The 21,005-nt window shown below is 42.4% G+C and overlaps 1 long non-coding RNA gene across 1 annotated transcript; it reads left to right on the top strand.

Moving 5' to 3' along the window:
* Positions 1-212: 212 nt before the first annotated feature.
* On the top strand, positions 213-14,176 carry LOC150053174 (uncharacterized). The gene is made up of 3 exons (XR_016538154.1): positions 213-330; positions 1,357-1,458; positions 13,934-14,176. It is a non-coding gene; the product is annotated as an uncharacterized LOC150053174 (long non-coding RNA).
* The last annotated feature ends 6,829 nt before the right edge of the window (positions 14,177-21,005 follow it).

Raw genomic sequence — 21,005 nt, 5'->3', positions numbered from 1 at the left:
ACAGGGCAGTTTGAGGCTAGTGTGGAGGCTTTGTGGGAAGGAGACTGGCGCAGTTGGTAGGGACAAAGTCTCTTGTGTGAAACCTGAGATGAAATGTCTTCTTTGTGCACAAGAGGTGATTGGTTCCTATGGAGATACTAAGTTGTTTCTGTAACATAAACATAGTACTTTAGACAGACGGAAAACAGCTACTTAGTGTAAAATCCCATCACTCTGTCATTCATTGGCTTGCACTAATAGAGCATGTTTATAGGACTGCATCCATACTGCCCAGCCAGTGCTCCTACTCTGGCTAGAACTGGGAAGAAATTTAGAGTGAAAGGTGGGTAGGTAAGTAGCATTATGGGCAATATTTTTCCCTTTTAACATTTAACTTGACTACTAGTGTTAAGTATTAATTTGACATTATTTATCAGTCTAATCAAGTTGGGACCTTCAGAAAAATTCTGCAATTGAATAACAGCTACTTGCTCAGAAATTATTTCAGAGTTTTTAAATGTTTACTAAAGAAAGAAAAAAAAAACAGGGGCCAGGAGTTTTACCTAGTGGTAGAGTGCTTGCCTAGCATGCACAAATTGCCAGGTTTGATTCTTCGATACCACATACCTAGAAAAAGCTGGAAGTGGTGCTGTGGCTCAAGTGGTAGAGGGATAGCCTTGAGAAAGCCCAAGAACAGTGCCCAGGTCCTGAGTTCAAGCCCAAGGACTGGCAACTCCCCCCCCCCCCCCAACAACAACAACAACAAAAAGAAAAAATATCACAGCTCATCAAAGGAGTTTGAATGTACCATTCCTTTGCCTTGTGTACTTTGACTACTTACTGAAGGAGCTCTATTCAATCCTTAAAATCCACTGACTTCACTTTCTCTAGGAAGCCTCTTCCTTTTTCCTTTATGGAAAGCCTTCAGCCTTAGTCCAAGATCCCACAGTGCCTTGTCTCTGTAGCTGGATAAATTTTGAAGTAAATTAGACAGCTGAAGAATTCTAGAAGTATCTGACCTAAGAAATGCTAACCCCTCTGTACATCACCTTCATAATAATAATAGTAAATAATTACACACACACACACACACACACACACACACACACACACACACACACACTTGAATCCTAGCAGGGCGACTTAGCAGTTGTGTGACACTGAGCAATAAAATAGAGACCCAGTTTTCCCATCTGTGAAATGAGGATTATGATGTGTTTTGAGCAGATGAGGACCAAAATAAAATGATGAGTGAAACACTTAGAGTAGTATAAGCATAAGAGACATGCCCAGTAAGTAATTCCTTCCAGGACTACTCATTTCTGGGATCTCCTTTATTTCCAATGCATTTTGTGCTTTGTTTTCTTTTTCCACTAGCTCCAGAAGATTCCCCTGTGCAGTAGGGGTGTGTGTGTGTGTGTGGATGAGGACAGTCGCCACACCCTGTGCAGCAGACCTGAGGAAGAAACTTCAGCTGAGGTTGGGAATTCTGCTCCATTTCCTTCCATTCTTGATGGCTGGGAGTTGGGGGCAGCCAGGGGAGGGGAGGTGGCCACTGGGGAGGGAGGGGAGCTAGGTAGTGTAAGGTGAGGGCCCCTAATGAGGTCTCCAGAGGTAGGAGTCTGGGCTACCAAGGCCTCTGAGGACCAAGGGCAGGGCCAGGAGGCCTAGCAGGCCCTGAGGAAGCTCTGACGCAAGGAGGAGGGAGCTAGGGCAGCCAGCTGACCTCCTTCAGGGAGGGCAGGAGAGGCTAGGGAGGACTGAAGGGAGAGGAGATGGTAGGGGACAAAGAGAGCAAGGGAGAGATTGGCCCCAAACCAAAGGGAGTGATGGAGAGAGGTCAGAGAAGAAAAGGGTGTGGAAAGCCTAGAGAGAACAGTAGATGGGACTAAGGGGGAAGGGAACTGGGTGGAAAAGACAGGGAGGAGAGCCGAAAGGAAGGAGGGAACAGAAACTGAGCCAAAGGGACCGAGGGAGGGAGCAACAGCTGTGAGGGAAAAGCTCGGCAGAAACCGGTAGAAAGAAGAGCCAAGCCAGAGCTCCCTCTGACATTGCCAAATAAAAGACTCAACAATGGAAAGCCTTTCCTTGGCCCTTCCTCACTTGATCAGTGACAGGGCTGGGCTGAAGGAAGTGTTGAACTCTTGCTCTAGGAGTCAGGCTTTCCAGGGAAGGGAGGAAAGGACAGTTGCCTAGGCAGGGAGGAGAGCAGAGGAGGGGGAAGTGTTGTTGCCTGGGTCCCGGCTGAGGCTCACAGATGGAAGGGACAGTGTTTGCATATTTTTTTTTTGATTTATTGGACAAATATTTACGGAGTGGCTACAATGTGCAGGCCACTGCCCTAGGCTCCAGGGCCATGGGGGGTGGGGATGGGGAATCCACTGTTCCTGCTGCATGCTTGGAGCAGTCCAGGGGAAAGACAAAACGTATAGCCCAGGCATGTGCCCATAGCTTTCCTTAACTGCTCAGTGCTTCAGTTTCTTCATCTATGACATCAAATTTATTCAGAGACTTAGAATATAAGACTGTTTTGAGGTGATCTTTGATATAAACTATTGGCCAGCTGATGGGTTTACAAGGTCAAGGATTCCTTCTGGTGAAAGTGTTCAGTTGGTGCCTGTTGTGGTTCCAATGAGGACACATTTAAAAGTGTTGCTAGTGTTAGGTTAGGGTTGTACAGGCCAGGATATGCTAAATGTGTCTCATTTAGTTCTCCTGATGACCTAGAGTAGCAGGCAATATTTTCTTTTTTTTCCATCTATTTTTTATTGTAATTAATAGAAGGGTTACATTATATTCACCAGATAGAAGGTGCATTACTTCACAAACATTGATATCCTTCTCATGTCTTGGTCCCCATTTCCCTCCCCCACCCCCACCCCTCATCTTGTTTTCCTCCCTTCCCTATCCTATTTCAAATAACCAAATAAGCATATATACAATATATCAGATAACAAGGTAAAATACTGTAACAATATGAGATAACCAAGGGACAGCAAAAGAGATGAGAGATAACATAGTACATTAAGGAAAACAGTCACTCATTATATGGCTTTTGTTTCTATATCTTGGAGGTCCTTTCATTTAGCATCACACTATATGGCCTTATGTATCTAGATTTTGCTCTATTGTAAATCTCTGCCCAAGGTTTCTACTGATTATGACAAATGAGGGAAACTATTGAGCCTATGTTCCTTTGAGTCTGGCTTACTTCACTTAATATGATTTTTTCTAAGTCTTTCCATTTCCTTACAAATGGGGCAATGCCATTCTTTCTGACAGCAGCATAGAATCCCATTGTGTATAAATACCACATCTTGTTGATCCACTCATCAAGTGAGGGACATCTGGGTTGATTCCATATCTTTGCTATAGTAAAAAGTGCTGCAATGAACATCATTGTGCTAGTGGATTTAGTATGTCCTTGTTTCTGGATGGTTGGGTAAATGCCAAGTAGTGGAATTGCTGGGTCATAGGGGTTTAGTTTTTTGAGGAACTGCCATACTGCTTTGCATAGTGGTTGAACAAGTTTGCCCTCCCACCAACAGTGTAGTAGTGATCCCTCCTGGTCACATCCCCTCCAGCATCTGTTGTTATTAGATTTCTTGATCCTGACCATTCTAACTGGAGTGAGGTGGAATCTTAGAGTTGTTTTGATTTGCATTTCTTTTATGGCCAGAGATGTTGAGCATTTCTTCATGTGCCTATAGGCCATTCTTATTTCTTCTACAGAGAAGACTCTCTTTAAGTCTTTGGCCCATTTTTTAATGGGATGGTTGTTTCTTTGGAGATCAGTTTTGGAGTGATTCAATTTTTTGAGCTGCTGATATATTTTAGATATGAAACCTTTGTCTGTTGTATGGTTAGTGAAGATCTTCTCCCACTCTGTAGGCTTTCTAGTTAATTTGCTAACTATGCCCTCTGCCATATAGAAGCTCTGCAGTTTAATGCAGTTCCATTTACCCAGACTTCCTCTGATTTGTTGTGTTTCTTGGTCCTTATTAAGAAAGTTTTGACCTGTGCCAAGGAGACCTAGTGTGTCTCCTATTCCTTCTTGTAAAGTTTTCAGTGTATCTGCTTTTACCTCGAGGTCTTTGATCCACTTGGAGTTAATCCTGGTACAGGGTGACAAAGAAGAATCCAATTTTAGTTTTCTGCAGGTGCTTAACCAGTTCTGCCAGCACCATTTGTTTCTTCCATTCTATTTTTTTGCTCCCTTATCAAAGATTAGGTGACTATAGGACTGTGGGTTAATTTTGTGGATCTTCAGTTCTATTCCATTGGTCTTCAGGCCTGTTCTTGTGCCAGTACCAAGCTGTTTTGGTCACTATAGCTCTTTAATAGAGTCTAAAGTTTGGTATTGAAATTCCTCCTGCACTGTTCTTTCTAAGAACTGTTTTTGCTATACGGGGTCTTTTATTGTTCCACATGAAATTTTGGATTGCCTCTTCTATTTCTTTAAAGAATGACATTGGGATATTGATGCTTATTGCATTGAATTTGTAGGTAGCCCTTGGAAAGATTGCCATTTTCACGATGTTAATTCTTTCAATCCAGGAGCACGAGAGGTTTTTCCATTTTCTCAGTTCTGCTTTAATTTCCTTTTTCAGGGTTTTAAAGTTTTCATCAAAAAGGTCCTTTACATTCTTAGTTAAGTTAATTCCTAGGTACTTTTTTTTCTTTGAGGCTATTGCAAAAGGAGTTGCAGGCAATATTTTCTTTTCCCTCTATTGGACAGATGAGGAAACTTGGGTACAGAAGAGATTAGACCTCATAAATCTGGAGATTTCATAGCAGAGTTGGGCTGGCAACCTCTGTATCACTTTAAGAAGCAGCTCTTAATCACCATATATCAAGGTGAATCAAGGCCTCTTCACCCAATTTCCTCACATTAACATTTATGGGGGGTCTTGTATTGATTGCCACTGAAAGAAATAACTGCAGAAACTAATGAACATGGAAGACTGAAACGCTCCATGGTATGGGTGCTGTGGTTGTCATTGTTTGAAAGTATTTAAGGGAAGGAGTAGTCAAGAAAATGGTCATTTAACATCGTTGCTGGTGAATTTGAGCTTATTTTTATGTATTTATTTATTTTTTCCAAAGCTGAGGACTGAACTCAGGGCTTTGCATATGCCAGGGAAGTGCTCTTCCACTGAGCTAAATCCCCAACCCCTTGAGCTTATTTTTTTTATTCTCAAAATTAATATAGTACTCTTCAGAAACACTGGTTTCTGAGCCTGTTATGTCATACTAGCTAAGGCCACATGGTGTCCCTCCAGCTCAGCTTAAATCTTCCAAACCTCAACTTCTGAGTTGGAGCCCAGAGAATTCTAAACTGTAGCACCAGATTCTGGCTGCTTGGAGGGAGGGCAGTACAGTCCAAGAAGGGACAGAGGACAGACAAAATGTTTCTTAGGCCAGAGGACTAACTATAGCAATTTGTTTGCTTTCCAGACTTCCAGCAGATCGATCTGACTTTAGATGGTCTGGAGCAAGGGAATGCAGAACATTCACAGATTTGGTGCGTAGGAGGTAGTTTCACTGGGATTTAGGGCTGGACCACTTGATGGAACCCAGGAAGGAATCTGGCATGAGGACTGAGAAGTAGGAGAGTGCAGATTTTTTGTTTATAGTAGGAGAGGGTAACAGACAGCTATGTGGTTGCAAGGGGAGATTGTAAATTTGTCTCTACTGTAAGGGCACTATTTATGGCACATGTCCATAAGAAGAAAAATTGGTGAAACAATTTCCTCCAATTGTCTTGTCAGTTTGGCTGTAAACTTTGGCTTTTAACCTACACTCTGGAAACATACTGTTAAAAGCAGGACTTTAACCTCTTTACTAGTATTAGAATTTTCTGCGGGGCAGTGATTTTAAATGAGTGTGCACCAGATCATCTGGAGGGCTCATTTTGCTCCCAGCTGCATCCCTAAATCAGATGGGATCACACATGTGAGTAACTTGCAGTGGAGATGCTCATTCTGAAACTCAGAATATTCTAGAATGTTTCTTCTTAGTAAGTTCTCAAGTGATGTTGCTACTACAAGAGCCACTGACACAGCAAATGGAAAATGCTCAGTATGAGGATTGAATAGGTAGCCAGGATGAGTGACATAAAGCACAGCTATGGTAATGTTGGGAAAAGAGGCAGGGTGGCACCTGAACATTGTATACTGAAACATACCTGTCAGGTCAGAAATCCACCCATCTCTGGAAAATGGCTGCTTCATTCTCTTTACATTTTCCCAAGCACAGCCATAGAAGTGGGGCAGACAGCTGAGCTCTACCTCAGAGCTTCTGATCCAGCAGGCCCAGGATGGAGCCTGAGAACGTACATTTCTATGAGGTTCTCAGATGATGCTGTTGTGATTGATCCAGAAACCAGTGGAGTAATAGAATTGCTGTCTTCACATAGTCTTCCTTTCTCTATAAACCTAAACCTAAAGCCAGAGAATCCAAATCTTCTCTGAGCATAGCCAGTGGATGAGTTAGCACCTTGACTGACCCGATTTTTTTTTTCCAGTTTGGAACAAATATTGCAAGGCTGAAGTAGGTTGGTGGGTAGTTGTCAAGGGCAACAGCAACCTTCTCTTGATTGGGCTGGTCACAGTGCTAGTGTGTTAGTGCTTCCTATGGCTCGAATATTGGGTTCTGCTGGGTTCTGAGCTTGGTGTTCCAACTTTCCCGAACCCCTGACCTTCCCATAGCAATAAATTCTCTTCTGCTTAATTTAACCAGAGCCATTGTGCTGCTTATAGCAAGATCTCTGACTCAAGCTCTCTCTGTACTGCTGCCTATTCAGACAGCCTAGAGGGAATTTAGTTCCTAATTTGTATGTCAGTATATGTTAATCTAGAATCCCGTCTCTCAGCCAAGGGCTGTTCCCTCGGCATATATAGCGTCCATCTCTAGATCCACTGCACAACTCTACTCAGAAAGATATTTGCAGTATCAGTGCATTAAACCCTTCCAAAATAGATTAACACATCTCAAAATATATAAAGAAAACCAAGCACCAGATTCAACAGCTACAGCTCTAAAATGCTCTACTTCCTTCAATAATGTTTCTCTTAAAAAAATCAAAACATTTAGGGTTTTCTACAATTGCAGGCAATTTAAAAAATGGTGGAACTCACAGCGTTTTAGGTATTTATTGTTAGCTTTCACTTGTTTCAGAATTTTGGAGCTTGTTGGTATGGATAATGATTTCCACAAAAATATTGGTGGCTGAGAAGCCAAGTATCACAAAGGAAACTGCTCTTGTATTCATGTAGTTCTGTCTACTCTCCTGTGTATCCCCACTTGAATCTCTGGGAAGGAGGTGGAAGAGAAATAGGAGCAGTCCATAGGCCATAGCCCATAGCTCTTGGGGCATGAGGCATGAAGTGAAGATCCCCCTTCTTTCCTTATAGGTGGCTCTGGGCTTGGACTCCATGGGTAATGCTGAGATAGGAAAGGAAAATAGATTTGATCCCAGAAATACCAGTTACTTTGAATTTTATCTTTTTGGAGTGCCTTGTATTAGTAACTTATGGCTGCTATGACAAATTACCCAAAAGTCCAAGTTTATTGTCTTGTAGTTCTGAAGGTCAGAAGTTTAAAATGGATCTTATGGAGTTAAAATAAAAAGATGGTAGTCCTTCAGGGGGATCCAAGGAGAATCTCCTTCTTTCTGTTTCTAACTTTCTGAGGCAGTCTGCATTCCCTGGCTCTTCGACACACCATTCCAGCCAGTACTTTCATCATTATGTATCTTCTTGCCTCTCTTGTGACAAGGGCCCTTGTGACTGCATGGGTCCACCTACCTGACCCAGGATAATCATCTTATTTCAGTATCACTAACTTGATTACACCTGGGAAGTTCCTTTTCCTATGTAATGTTTATAGGTTCTAGGGAATGGGATGGGAACATCTGGGGCTAAGTCTACCATAAGAAGATTTAATGAAGTTAATTTTGCCCTTAATTAAAATTTAACTTAAATTAACATTAACTCCATAAAACATATTCAGACAAACAGAAAAATGTAATTCATGGATCCACTTCTGTTAAACATAATGAATATTATCTTTCATTTTCTTAAAATAGTATTTTCAAATATAGTAGTAATCATATGATATATGCAGTTTTAAATAATGTTTTCTATTAAATATTATACCTAATTTATATTCAATGTTAGTACATAGATGAGAACACTTTTTTTTTTGTGGGTCATGGCACTTGTACTTGGCCTGGGTGCTGTCCCTGAGCTCTTCAGCTTAAGGCTACTGCCCTACCCTTTAGCCAAGCCCCACTTCCTGAGATGAGTCTCAGGCTGTTCCCAGGTTGGCTTTGAACCTTTGTCCTCAGATCTCAGCCTCCCGAGTAGCTAGGATTACAGGCATGAGTCATTGTGCCCAGCTTGGGCACATTTTTTTTTATTGATTATATAATATACAATTGGTAGGGCACAATATATTTTCCTAAGCCTTATTTTTGGAGAGTTAAATTGTTTAAGTCTTTTTTTTTTTTTGGCCAGTCCTGGGCTTGAGCTCAGGGCCTGAGCACTGTCCTTGGACTTTCTCAAGGCTAGAGCTCTACCACTTAAGCCTCAGCACCACTTCCGGCTTTTTTCTATATGTGGTACTGAGGAATCGAACCCGGGTCTTCATGCATGCTAGGCAAGCTCTTTAACCACTAGGCCAAACTCCTGGCCCCTGTTTAAGTCTTTTAATAAAAATAACTGTGATAACTATCTTTGCCTATCTGGAGTTTTGCGTTTGTATTTATAAGTTTTTCCTTGAGATAGGTTCCCAGATGTGCAGTTATTGGATCAAAGGCCTTTTTGAAGAAAATGCTTTCCAATGGGTTTTATATATCAATTTTCACAACCATCAGATTCTGGATTTTAAGAAGTAGAAATCTTTGGAGGACTCATTATTTTGCCGACTGTACCTCAAGTTCCCATCTGTAAAATGAGAATAGCAGTCATTATATCACTGCTGGTTGAGATGAAAAAGAAAAATCCATGCCTCTGAGGGCAACTTACTGAATAGTAGAGACCTGTACAGGGGTTATTGTGTCATGACTCGAGGTCTCCTGGGTGGATGGTTTATGACTCAGCACTGTCCCGGGGCTCCTCATGCTTGTGTGTGTTCTGAGGGCATAGCTTTATAAGAAGTAGCTCCTTGGGCCGGGAGTTTGACCTAGTGGTTAAAGTGCTTGCCTAGCATGCATGAAGACCCGGGTTCGATTCCTCGGTACCACATATAGAAAAAAAAAAAGCTGGAAGTGGTGCTGAGAGGCTCAAGTGGTAGAGCTCTAGCCTTGAGAAAGTCCAAGGACAGTGCTCAGGCCCTGATTCAAGCCCAGGACTGGCAAAAAAAAAAAAAAAAAAAAAAAAAAAAAAAAGAAGTAGCTCCTTTCTTTCAGAAAGGTCCAGCAACCTATGGACAAGTAGCTAAAACTGTAGGTAATCCTCCCTGTGTATCAACCTCTCCCTTCCAATTCTCTGAGTTCCTCCTCTCAGAAGTTCTGGTTCACTCATTCATAATTCTATAACCAAACCCAATAGTTTTGTTGCAGTGGTAAAAAATATGCCAAGTCTGCATTTAAGAAATAAGAAAATACTTTATTTTGTGCCAAATATGAGTGAGCATGACTCCAGGAAGATGGGTTCAAGTGACCCAAGTGACTTGTTTCATCAGGAAAAAGGTTACATGAGCTTTTATAGTCACAGAAAAGAAAGTCACAAATCGTCATGTTTCTAAAATGCATAGGTGAGGTTAGGAGGTAGGCAGACTACAGCAGGATGGGAACTATATAGGATTTAGATGTTGTCTTTATCATGTTCTTAGCTTTAGGGCTATGGAGGCTACATGTGTCAAGTTTAGCAATACCTTCCCAGAGTTTTATCTAAAATGCAAGAGACTGCTAGGTCAGATGCAGAAGCTGATGGTACTAAAGAGAGCCCCAGGTAGTTTTGGACCTGTTTCTTCATCTTCTCTCTCCATAGTATGATCTTCTACTCTGCTGAGGTCAAACATCTTTAAGACAGATGCTGTTTCTTTATGAAGTTCAATTCTAAGTATTTTGGTAAGTACAGAGTCAAAAATCAAGCATAAGAAATAAGAGTAGGGAAAGATTTATTTCTTGAAGCAAGTAATGATTGAAATAAGCATCATTCCCAAAGCTATGTCTCCCTGTACAAAGGAAAAAGGAAGGATTAGAATTTTGTTTTGGGGAAGTTGACACATATTCATAGAGGAAAGTACTTTAGGGGTAGTGCATTCCCAAGCATGCTTTTGAAGTCACAATAGTTCAAGAAGGAAAGATGTTAGACACACTTTTTTTTTGGTGGGCCATGGGGCTTGAACTTAACCTAGGCACTGTCCCTGAGCTCTTCAGCTCAAGGCTACCACCCTATCCTTTAGCCAAGCCCCGCTTACCATTTTCTAGAGATTAATTGGAGGTAAGAGTCTCAGGTGCCTGGGCTGGCTTTGAACCTTGATCCTCAGATCTCAGCCTCCTGAATAGCTGGGATTACAGGTGTGGTGTGAGCCACCGTGCCCAGCTGATAGACACACTTTTAAGTAGGCTCTGCATATGTTCAATGGTATATAGGAATACCACTTGACATGCTAAATTTGTGTCGTACAAATGGCACACAGGAACATCTTGGGCATTCCCAGTTTCCTCCAAAAAAGTTTGGCTGAAAGAAAAGGCTCTTCTCATATAAGTGTCTAGCAATTTTGATATAGTGGAGATCAAACATTTCATTTCTAGGCCTGTCTATGGAAACCTTGGCAATAGACATCAGCGTCTGGGAAAGCCAAAACAGGTTATTACAAAGATAAGATGCAAACTATTAGTGAAACTGCCCAGTGGGGGGTAGTTCAAGAGTTCTGGTTTAATAGGGAAGTGAAGAAGATTTATGTTGTGCCAACTGATATTGCTTCTTCCCTGACACATAAGCAAAAGAGGCCAGGCCTCTGAGCGCACACCTCTGAGCAGTCCCAGTTTTGTGAGGGAAGCACTCCTTAGTATCTGCTGTGTCCAGGGAGGTGAGTGAAGGGAGGGGAACGGAGGAGATTCCTTTGGCTTCTAATTTCCAAGTGAGGAGGAAGGCTGCTAGAAGCCAAGAGACTCTAATTAGTTAAGGACAAGTGAGGAGGTAAAGCCAGAGGTTATTGTTTCTACCAGTTTTTTGTGCATTCTAGATTTTACTGTGATGAGCAGTCTCCTTTGGCTTGTCAAAAGAGGCCTCTTGTCATCGGAACTCCCCATTTTAAGATATGAAAGCAGTGCCTTTGGAGCTTCAGGAACATTTTGCTTATAACCTGTACTCGAATGCACACACATTTGGTGCTATGGCAGGTCAGGTACTGTACTAATCTCTTACTGCACTTAAATGCATTATCTTACTCCTCACAACTCTGTTATCATTATCTCCCTTATTTTACACATGAAGAAACAGTGGCTTGGCTTGGTTTTATTATTTGTCCAGTGTTAGTGCTGGAGGATAACAGGGTTGGGATTTATGCCCAGTCATCAGATCCAACTTTGTTCTCCTGCTGTGTAGCTTTTATGACCACGTGGGCTCATTGTGTTGCAAGAGGAATGTGGAGAAGATTGGCTGGAGGGGGTGGGGCCTCTTCTAGGAAGCATCGAAGGAAACCTAAGACATTGTACACATTGAGAGTTGCACAGTGTGGTGTCTACTGAATTCTCTAGGTCTGCCTGGACTCTGAGTCCAGATCTGGATCTGTAGGCAAGGAGATCACTGGGGATGTTGGTCTACCAGACTATGACATTGCATATTCCTAGGGAGCCTGAGGCTCCAGAGCCCACCACCTGGCTTGCTCTTTATCACGGGGTTCCATTTATTCTTCTCTCTTTCCTCCCCGCTCTCCATGATTCCTCTCTTCTCTTTCGCACTCCCCTTTGTCAGCTTCCAATCTCTTCTCTTCCTCTTCCTTCTGCTGCTTCTCTTTCCTCTAACTCTCCCAAGATGACTTATGACCTATGACTCTTACGTCTTTCCTTCAATTGATTTATCCCACCACATTCTTTGTTTGGTGTGGAGGTTCTAGATTGGTCTGGGAGCACTTTCATGATATGAATTGTTCTGAATGATGGTGTCCCGATTCTCTGTCTGGCCCTCAGGTGTCCCTTTCCTTTTATTTTTTTCCCAGTCTTGGGCTTGAGCTCAGGGCCTGAGCACTGTTTTTGGACTTTCTCAAGGCTAGAGCTCTACCACCTGAGCCTCAGCACCATTTCCAGCTTTTATTCTATGTATGTGGTACCAAGGAATCAAACCTGGGTCTTCGTGCATGCTAGGCAAGCACTCTACCACTAGGCCAAACTCCCGGCCCCAAGTGTCCCTTTCTTTAGACAATTTGTGCATTCCATCCTCAGTCTTCAGCAGAACCTTATTGAATGAGCTCATTGCTGGATTCAAGATGCACCCAATCGACCCCATGACCTTCAGATTCTGTTCTTGGCAGGCTTTGCTGATCTTTGCAGGCTTCTGTAACAGTGTATCATTGTAGTCTCTGTCCTGAAAGGCCACGGAGTCTTTTCTTCTCTTTTCTGGGGAAATCTGTGTCACATTAATGCAGTTGCTGAGAGAACCTTGGTTGCTGAGTGATTCCAGGGCTCTGGTAGTTCATGCAGGCCACCCTTCACAATGACCAAAATGTGGCCGGGGTGGGGTGGGGTCTCTTGAGAGGCTGTGAACACAAAACACTAGCTCTTGGGAAGAGAAAAGCAGTAGCTGCTTTATTATCTCAAGTCAAAATTTGCATATTAAGATGTACACTGTCCCTGAGGAGGGTCTTCAATAATTCTAATGATCCTTTAAGGGAGGTCTCCAGGGACACCTACTAAATGGCCATGCATGAATTGGGAGCTTGGGATGTGGATCTGATTTGGGCCAGACGAATTCACGTCAGTGTCTGTTGGATACTCAAGTCATGCTGAGTTCTCCAGATGGGAAAACCAAGGCCCTGAGTGAGTGAGTGTAGGGTTTGTATTCCCAGAGCCTATCTGCTGCTTAGGTGCATCTCCCAGATTCTGGAGGCTGAGCATTTAGTATACAGCTGGGCTAGTTTTATAGGAAATTCTCCACTCCAGCAGCTATGGGGAAGCCAGTATGTTATATTCTTGAAGAACCAGCAGATGGGCGAGATCCCCAGCTTTTCCTTCCAAAGCAAGCAAAGGTCTTCAGGAAATATATGCTGTGGGTTGAAAGGAAAGAAGGCCAGCCAGGCACTGGTGGCTCAAGCCTGTACTACTAGCTAGTCAGGAGGCAGAGTTCTGAAGCCAGCCTTGGGCTTATCTCCAATAAACTGCTAAAAAACCAGAAGTAAAGCTGTGGCTCAAGTGGTAGAGTGCCAGCTTTGAACAAAAGAAACTCAGGGACAGTGCTCAGGCCACACCCATCCCCCACATCCGCCCTCCCCACATATATGCACACACACACTCACACACATGCACTCATACGCATTCAGTTTCTCCTTAGCTGATGCCAAAAGCACTGGAGAAGGAGTAATAAAAGGGGCCTGCTGTGGTTCAGTTTTTTCACAAGCTTGATGTTGGTAGCTCAAGCCTGTAATCCTAGCTACTTAAGAGGTGAATATCTGGGGATTGTGATTTGAAGCCAGAGAAAGTTGAAAAGTCTGTGATATTCTCTTGTCTTCTATTATCCATAAAGCCAGAAGTGGAGGTGTAGCTCAAGTGACAGAGAGCCAGCCTTGAATGAAAAACTAATGGATGGTGTCCAGGCCTTGAGTGCAGGCACTAATGTTGGCACACAGAAAAAAAAATGGGTTTCTCACAAAGATACATTGAAGTACTGACCTCTGATTCTTGGAAATTAGACTTTATTTGGAAATAGTCTTTGTAGATGTACTCAAATTAAGATGCAATCATTAGAGTAGTCTCAATGAACTATATTACTTGTGTCCTTATAAGGAAAAGATATGCCTGGGGACGACAGACACAGAGGGAGATGCCGTGACAGAGAGAAGGCAGAAATTGGAGTGATATATTTGTAAGCCATGTCATGCTAAGGAATGCTGATGTCTGCCAGAAGCGAAGAAGAGGCAGCATAACACCGTCAACACCTCCACACTACACTTTTTGCCTCCAGAATTGTGAGACATCAATAAACTCTTGTTTGAAGCCACTCTGCAATTCTTTGTTTTAGCCGCGTAGGGAATCAATGTAAGGAGCAACATAGTGAGCCCTGCTTTATTTATGTGGCTGTGTGCACTGGATGTTTGGGCCCTTGCAAGGTGAGACCTCATTTCATTATCGCTATGAGGCAGTTTGAGAGGGAATGTGTGTGGAGCCTGAAGGGGGAGGGTTGGTAGGAATTGTGTAGGTCAGTGTCCTCTTGCCTCCTTCTCCCCTTGTCTTTCCCTTGCTCCGTTCTCTCTTCTAACCCCCAGGATCTTTTGGTTGATTCAAGGGATGGGACCTAAGGTCAGTGAAGGCCAATGATCCATCCACACGAGTTGACCACTTGCCTCCTCGGGAAGAAATTTCTTGACTCAGCCTGTCTCTGCTGGATGGGTTTTCTAGGTCTGCAGTGTAGAGTGGGGTGTGTGTGGGGGGGTGTAGCTGCCCCAGGAAGCAAAATGACTTTTTGATTTTCTGCACCTTCAGGGGTGGAGCCCTTTGTTTTTTGCCTCTTGTCCACGTTACCTCACCTATGGTGAACATAGTGTTTTCCTAAAATACTCGATTTCCCTCACTTTTTGGATAAGCTTTCTGTCCAGCAGGAAGCCCGCCCTCTTGCCACAGTGATTACTCAGATAGAACAGGTCAAAGCCAGTTAGAACCAGAATTCTCCCTGAACTCAAGGGACTTTGGTGTTCACAGGAGGCATTCCATTAACGTTCTCTGGCTAGATCTGAACAAGGAAACAAAGAAGCAATGGTGTTGGTAGCCATTCTGTGACGATGAGGCCAGGGTTTAAAATGATTCTTTGAATAACAGAGCAAAGATTAAGAAAGATAGCAGATCATTGGTGACTTCAATGAACCAATTAGCACCCTGATTATATATATATATACACACACACATATATACACACATACATATGTATAATGTATGTACACATATTTACTATTATTTTTTCAAATTATTTGTTCTTGTTTTTTATGGTGTTAAAAATATAGCTACAATTTCTTTAATACTCCTCGTTTCTGGATCTTTTAGTCTTCCTCAAGTTGTTTATGAACCTAAAGAGCCTGATTTAAAAGGACTGATTTTGACTTTCCAGTATATTTTAATGTATAGGGAGGAGGATATTTTGCATTTCTCATCAATAAACAGCACGTTCTATCTTATTATGAACTTGAACGTATTGGTTCTTCAGAATAATAAGGAAATTAGAAACTGGTCCAGTCTTTAATGTGCTGAACAGGCTTGGCTTTCTGTTTTCACTCGTGCTTTGATTGTCATCATTACACACAAGATGCCTTCTTGCTTCTGCCAGGCCCTGTCTTCAGGACAATTCTGAGTATGTTCTCTATGGCTCAGATCTAAGTTGAACTTCTGGGCAAGCAGATTGACTACATGACAACTGGGCAGACAGCTGCGAAGGGCATACATCCAGGTATGCACCACATGGCATCGGGAACTGCAGACTGTAGCTGGGGTGAGTGGCAGTTCTTGTCCTTGTAGGCTAGCCCTGAGAAGTGGCCCCAGTGCTGCTTAGTAGGTTTTGTCTACCCTTCCACCACTCTGACTGGAACACATTTCCTATATGGAAGGATGATCAGAGCACTCGTCTTTCTCTGGATTCTCCCGCCTACATTTGTAGGAGGCACAATGGTGATTCTCTTAGAGGACTCAGGACAGCATATGGCTCCATGTCAGCCTGGCTCCCTCTTCTCTCTGGGCTCCAGATCAACTTGGTTGGCTTTCGCTACTTACCTGCCTACAGTTCAGAAATATTCTCGTCAGCTTTGGATTTAGCAGATACTCCTGTCTCATTTTACTAATCAGGCACCAACTTCCGAATGCAATAATCAATTTCAGGTCTCAGTTGTGGGGCTTGGGCCATCATCTCCAAGCACATGCTTATCCAAGCCAGATGCCATTGTCATTGTTGAAGAGCTATTTCACATATGCTCACAAAACATCCTCCAATACTCATATAGGAAATGTGTTATGCAAAAAGTCTTCATTCATGTAATGTGCTAGGGATCAGAACAAAAGAACTGAGAATTAACCATGATTGGATTATCCAGTTCTTTGATTACAAAGCTCTGGAAACCCAGTGTCTAGACATGAAGAGTGACTCTAAAACTGACTGTTGGAATACATTGCTCGACAAGAAGTGAAGGTTGCAGATGAAGAGGGAAAACCCTAGTGAGGAGAATTATCAGCCATCTGTGTCACCCTTGGCACGCCATCTTGGGAACCTATTGCAAACTAAAGAGAAGTTTGAGAATGGCTGTGTGACCATTATTAAGGTTTTAAGGTTTTTAAAGGTCTACAGGTATTTTCTCCAGTTTACATATGATGAGGCACTTGTCACTAGGTGAATGTAGTGCCTAAATTATGGTTACTGAATCAGAATTTGCCCAGATGTTTTAAGAGATAACATCTGTGACATGCACTAGTTTAGTGACACCCAAATTTTATTTCATGTTAGAATGAGGAATTTAAAAATCTCTGTCATACCCTGCACCACACTAATTACACCAGAATCATTTGGAATTAGACTCAGGTGTCAAGAATTTTTACTCTCCTGAGTGATTAAAAGCCACAGATCTATAGTCTCTTGCACTTTCCTTATCAAAATCCTGTATTTAAAATTTTTTTAAGTGGCTACTAAATATATAATAATAATGTAAATGATAATAATTCAGAATTAATATCTCAGTAAATATACAACCTAGGAACAGTTCTTGGGATGGTGGAAGAAAGTACAACAGCCTGGTTGGAAGTGTGGATCTGGGGATGCTCCCTTGGTCAAAATCCATATTCCTTTCTCCAAGTCCTAAATCCAGTCTAAATCTGACATCAATGGTTATTGATTATTTATCTCTCAGATTATGGTTTTCTTTGTTCTTCTTTTAGGAAAAGCGTACACGTTCTCTCACTCTTATTCCTAGCACTGAGAAGTCATTGGCCTGTTCTGAGAAACTGACAAAGCATGGAAGGTTTATAGGAAAATTCCACCTTGGGAAGAGAGGTCAAATTGGAAAAGCGTGTCCAGAATTTAGAGCAAATAAAAGAAGTCCTTGGAGTTAAAAGGGATGGAAAAAGCAATGACAGATACCCAAACTCAAAGGCTAAAAAGAGAATCATAACTTCTCTGCAAAGTATCCAAGAGCACTTTAATATTTCACAAAGTTCTGAAATTAGATATTAGTAACGTGTGGGTCAGTCAATTCTTTGATGGTTCTGTAGAATTCAAGCAAAATTTATCTGCTTAACTCTGCTTAAACCAAGAACAAATTGGCGACATCTATCCTAGACAGAGACTGGCCTGGGTGTGACAGGGCCTTTAATATCCAGAGCCAGAATCACCCTTGCAAAGGACAACAGTCCTGGAATTACATTGCTGGTGACTTTTAAAAAACTGTTTTTACAGGTCCCTTTCTCTCTCCTTCCATCTCCCTCCCTCTTCCTTTCTTCCTTTCTTGAGCTTGTGCTCTCTCTTTCTCCCTCCCCACCTCCTGCCCTCCCTCCCTGTCTTTTCTTCCCCTTTCCCTCTCCTTCTAGGTAGTGGGGCTTGAAATCAGAGCCTTGCTCAGCTTGCTAGTTTACAGTTGGCCCTTTACCGCTTGAGCCGGTCTTCCAGTCTGGTATTTTTCTTTTTCTTTTTTGCCAGTCCTGGGCTTAAGCTCAGGGCCTGAGTACTGTCCTTGGACTTTCTCAAGGCTAGAGCTCTACCACTTGAGCCTCAGCACCATTTTTGGCTTTTTTCTATGTTTGTGGTACCGAGGAATCGAACCCCGGTCTTCGTGCATGCTAGGCAAGCACTTTACCACTAGGCCAAACTCCCGGCCCCAGTCTGGTATTTTTCTAAGTTGAAGAAGTTTTGAAGGCTTTTCTGCCCTAGTTGGCTTGGAACTACAGTCCTTCAGATCTCAGCCCCCTGAGTAGCTGGGATTACAAGTAGAAACCACTGGTGTCCGGCATTAGCTTTCTATTTCTAAGTAACATGCTTGTACTTCTACTTTTAAAAGTTTTAGTTCTTCCTTATTAACTTTCTGTTATGTAAGACAAAGGTATTGGTTCCTTTTCCTCTTTCTCTTCTTTCTCTCACACTTCATTCCATCACTCTCCCAAAATAGCTGTACTATCATTTTTAGTGAGCTCAATATTCAATGTTTACTTTTTTATGGCCATTTAGTTATATTACTGCTGGCCAAGAAGTACCTATGGTTACATTTCCTTTCTTTTATGACAGTGTTTTGGAGTTAATGATTATTTTATTTTCTCAACTGCTAGTCCCCCCCTCATCCCATTCTTTCTCCCTGAGCTGTAAAAATCCTCTTGGAAAGGTTCAATAAGCACACCAGGGAATCTAGCAGTTCCATTTCTTTCCCTGGCTACATCCCTCCCGCAGTCCTCTGGTCTGCTTAGGTTTGGATCACTTCTCTAGGCCTTAGAACTAGCCATCTTCATCAGCTCCCCTCTTTTCCTCTTCCACGTTTGACCTTTGCTTCCAGACTTCAGTATCTTCCTCTCTCACACTTCTGCTTTGCTTTGGTGAAGCATATCTTTCAGTTTATTCTACAGAAAATGTGCCTTAAATGTAGTTAAATGTGCCTTTAAATGTAGTTACATTTTTGTGACTTTGTATATGTGGACAGATCTGAGAAGGAGGGTAGGCTGGGAGCGGCTGGATAGGGCAAGGTCCCTGGGAGTTGGAGCTGAGAACTAGCTCAGCTTGGCTGAATGTCCGAGGAAGGCGGGATTATGCTGAGGATCCAAGCACAATCACTGTATTGGAATTCATTTACAAAGCACAAGTAGAAGGACACAATTGTGAAGAGTTTTGAGATGGCCATAGCAGAGTATAACTCCAGACACGAGGGCCCTCCTGAGTATGGGGCTGCGTGTGACCACATGTTGTGATCCACGTAGAAAGCCAGCTCTGGTGGAAAAAAAGAATACTTCTGCATTAAGTGTTACTCTCTAGCTGACCCCACCCATAGAAAAGAAGAGACTCTTCATATAAATTTCAGATCAATCAGTTTTACATGTTAAGGAAAGGACAAAACAACACAAGAGTGAAGCTTAGAAAATACATACTACCAGATATTATGAGGATATCTTTCTTTTTAAATTGTGTTTTATTGTTGGGGTAATATATGAGGAAATCTTTTAAACCAAGGTAAAAAAACATGAATACTATAGAAGAAATGATAGATTAGCATGCATGAACTTTTCATTATATGGATTTGTTTTTTGGTAAAAGTCTTGAACCCAGTGTCTAAATGCTGTCCCTTAGCTTCGTTTGCTCAAGGCTAGTGCTCTACCACTTAGAGCCACAGCTCCATTTCCAGCTCTCTGGTGATTCATTGGAGATGAGTCTAATAGGTTTTCTCACCCAGGCTAGCTTTGAATAGCGATTCTGAGATCTCAGCCTCTTGAGTAGCGAGGATTACAGGCAGGAGACACCGTGCCCACCTAGACAAATACCGTATGAAGTTATGTTAGGGACATGTAAGTCAAAGAGACAATTTGGTTGTTAGGAATTAAAATCTCATTTGCACAGGAAGACAAAGTATGGATGCTCTTAGCCGAAATGGATCAGACTAGAGATCCAAGAATTCCTTTATCCCAGCCCTTGGCATTCCTAGGGGAATCTGTGTGTAGGGTGAACACTGCAAGCAAATATGTATTGAACAGCTCTCACGTAACAAGCACTGTTCTAACACTGAGTTAGAGGGGAACAATAGAGGTACAAACTCTTGTCCTCCTGGAGTTTATGATGTAGAGTGGGAATAGGACACAGGGTGAGAGTGAGGCTTCTCAGGGGACCAGGAAGGAGACCAAGGAAGACTTTCTACATTTCACCATCCCCAAAGAAACTAGATTGCCAGACACAGTTAAAGAATGGCTGCTATCTTCTCTTATGATATTATTCACAAACATGGCAGCCAGCACTGGATCTGTGCTGTGTGCCAGGAACTCCTGTAATTTAGTTCACCCTCTCACCAACATTGTAAAGGACTTATTACCACTCCTGCCTTGTGGATGAAGAGACTGAGGATTGACAAACTGTAATAATATTGCACTATCACATAGCTAGAATGCTCATCTGACTATAAAAATGTGCTTGGAAACACCCTCTTTTTTTGCCTGTACCCACTCACCCATCCCTAAATGGATGGTCCTAGAGGAACAACTACTAGCCCCCATAGGAAGTAGAGGCAAAGCCAAGGGCAGGAGATGGTGTAGGACCTTACATATTGTTCAATGTCCTATTTAATTAACCCTTAAATGCACTAAGGCTACCAGATAACAAGTGTTTTAAAAACAGAAATAGTCTCTTCCAGAAGCAGCTGGTGACCATGGCTGGTTGCTAGGTGTTGCTAGGGCAACTTAGCTAGGAGTCTGGTAGTGAAGTAATTAAGCCACATATATAAATTACCTCGGCTGGTTTTCCCCAGAATAGGCAGTTCCCTGCATGAAAGGAGGCAACCAGCTTCAGTCTTTCCTCCTAAAGATAAAGCAGACAGGGAGTTTTTTAGAGATCAATAGGAACACATTATGGCGGCAAGATGGCTTCACTGCCTATCCCACAGGCAGCCTGAGGCTACATGAAATGAAATGAAAGATGTTCAAGGGTGGATGCTGGTAAATACCATCAAGGGAGAGCATGCTCAGGGCCTAGGAGAGGAGGAAGACAGAGAAGGAGCTAAAGAGAAGAATGGAAATAGTTGTACAAAAATCACCATGAGCTACAAGGAACTAGGCATGAGCCATGACGTCTAATAAAGAGAATTGGAATGCCATTCTCTGAGCCTCAGAAAACTGGGAGTGGCCCAAGAGAGATCAATCACTCCCA

Source organism: Megascapheus bottae, chromosome 16, assembly GCF_031878675.1.
Source record: "Megascapheus bottae isolate mThoBot1 chromosome 16, mThoBot2.hap1, whole genome shotgun sequence".
NCBI lineage: Eukaryota > Metazoa > Chordata > Mammalia > Rodentia > Geomyidae > Megascapheus > Megascapheus bottae.
The sequence above is the reverse complement of the archived record's forward strand: the minus strand, read 5'-3'. Positions and strand labels throughout refer to the sequence as shown.